This window comes from Vespa velutina, chromosome 10 (assembly GCF_912470025.1).
Source record: "Vespa velutina chromosome 10, iVesVel2.1, whole genome shotgun sequence".
Taxonomy (NCBI): Eukaryota; Metazoa; Arthropoda; class Insecta; order Hymenoptera; family Vespidae; genus Vespa; species Vespa velutina.
In genome coordinates this window covers 3,657,684-3,660,183 of record NC_062197.1, presented here as the reverse complement: position 1 = coordinate 3,660,183, position 2,500 = coordinate 3,657,684, and the positions used below count along the sequence as shown (strand labels likewise).

The window sequence follows — 2,500 nt, the reverse complement described above, 5'->3', positions numbered from 1 at the left end:
AGAGAGAGAGAGAAAGAGAGAGAGAGAGAGAGAGTGAGAGTGAGTGAGTGAGACAGAGAGAGAGAGAGAGAGAGAGAGAGAGAGAGAGACAGATAGCTTCGGTGATGGTGTGCACCGGCATAGGTTAGAACGCGCGTTTTATTTATAACTCGCGCTCTCTACGAAACGGCCCACGTCGTGACGCGCATGTCGAATATTATGCGCGCGTGTTTCTCTAATGTTTCCTCGCGTTTAGGTACTCATGCTATTCGTATTAGTCGGTGGAAAAAAAAAAAAAAAAAAAAAAAAAAAAAAGAAGAAGGAGAGAGAGAGGGACATATCTCTTCGTTCTCCTTCTTCTTTTTTCCTTTTTTTTTTTCTTTTTTCTTTCTTTTTGACTTTTTCTCCTCTCTTATTATTTTCGTCGTTTCTCGAACTACGACTTAACTCTGATATCACTTGTTCCTTTCTTTTTCGGCTTTATTTTTTTAATTATTATTTTTCCTTTTTCCTCTTTATGTTTCTTTCTTTTATTTACATATTATACGTCAACTCGGTACGGTAATGACCGAATGTCGTATAGTTAGATAATTTAAAGAATTTGTTTTGTTTCTTTTTGTCCCCCTTTTATCTTTTTTCTTCAATAAACGATCTCGAGCATATCGTATCGTATAATACGATTGAAAATGACGGAATGTCCGTCGAAAGTTTCGCAGGCACATCCATCGAGTGGCGAATTTAAAATTCTATTCGAAAACAAGCGGGAATACGGCAGACACAAATGTTCTATCTACGGAGAGGAGTACGGCACTCCGCCTATTGGCTCGCGAAGAAAAGCGCGGGAAAGAGCTGCACGTTTCTCTAAAGTTCGTCCCCCACTCCCCCGCCGCCTGTTTTTTTCCTCACTCCTTCTCTCTCTCTCTCTCTCTCTCTCTTTTCTTCTCTCTTTTTTTTTCACATTCATCTATCCTTCGGTCACGCGTTTTTCTGCTGTGTTTTTACCATCGGATATATATATATATATATATATATATATATATGTATATATAGGCGCGGAGAGTGGAGAGAGAAAAAAAACATATAACATATATATACACGACACACACACACACACACACACACACATACACACAACACACACGGACACGGACACACCTAACAGTCAAACATAGAGGCAACATAAACACACACAGTCGCACGAAGACAGAAAAAGAAAGAGAGAGAGGGAGAGAGAGAGAGAGAGAGAGAGAGGAACGATGTTTGCCGGTCTTTCGTCCCTTCTCTCGAAGCCTTCTCTTTCTCTCTCTTACGCGTGAACGAGCGTGGCGGGGGCGGAGACAGTTTAAGGGGAGGGGAGAAGAGCGAGAGAGACCGAGAGACAGAGAGAAAGAGACAGAGAGATACCAAGAGAGAGAGAGAGAGAGAGAGAGTGAGAGAGAGAGAGAGAGAGAGGGGGATGGAGAGAGTGAGATAGAAAGAGAGCCACGTGCACACCGTAAAAGAGGCAGCGGCGGGACGCGCGTGGCCGGCTCGCTACGTCATCGTCACCATATAACAAACGTTTCTCCTCCACCTCCGACAGCTCCTCCCGTTCTTATTAAACGATCATTAGCGTTCGGGCGACCCATCGACATCGGAGGAATGCACGTAGACAAAACGAAGAGGGAAAGTAAATCTTTCCTCGTTATTAGATAGGTATAACTTAAATTTTCGATCGAATCTAAACTGCATTACGACATTTTCGACTATTACGTTGTTCAATTTAAAATGTAGTTCGATTTAAAAGACGTAGACGTAGACTTTGACGTAGACGTAGACGAAGAAGAAGAAGAAGAAGAAGAAGAAGAAGAAGAAGAAGAAGAAGAAGAAGAAGAAGAAGATGACGACGACGATGACGACGACGACAACGACGACGATGACGGATGATGACGACGACGACGACGACGATGTGACGGATCTTTTGCACAAACAGAGAGAGAGAGAGAGAGAGAGAGAGAGAGAGAGAGAGAGAGAGAGAGAGAGAGAGAGAGAGAAAGAGAGAGAGAAAGAGAGAGAAAGATAGAAAAATAGAACTAGATAATAGGTTGAATATATAAAATGCGATGATGTAATAAGGATAGAAATAAGAAATGACACGATGGAGAGAATATATGGTGTCGTGAAAGGTTTTCTCGGACCTTCTTCTGAGCATCGCGTGGAACGCGAACGAAAGAGAGAGTGATCGACGACGTGGAGACGCGCGAGACAGAAGGAGCCTAAAGGTTGAACGCGTGTCTTATTCTACCCGAAACCGTTATCCTATCTATATCATTTATCTATCTATCTATCTATCTATCTATCTATCTATTGATCTACTCTATTTATCTATTTCTCCCTTCTTCTCTCTCCCTTTTTCCCTCTCTTTCTCTTTCTCTTCCTCTCTCCCTCTCTTTCTCTCTCTCTCTCTCTCTCTCTCTCTCCTTTATCGCATCCAAAAATATCGCGGGACACTTCTCTCGGACTCTCTTCTCTCGTGTTTCTC

The 2,500-nt window shown here is 42.5% G+C and overlaps 1 protein-coding gene across 6 annotated transcripts in view; it reads right to left on the bottom strand.

The window, feature by feature from the left end:
- LOC124951979 (hormone receptor 4) overlaps positions 1-2,500 on the bottom strand; it is a 111,342-nt gene that overhangs the window by 107,932 nt on the left and 910 nt on the right. The window lies entirely within an intron of this gene.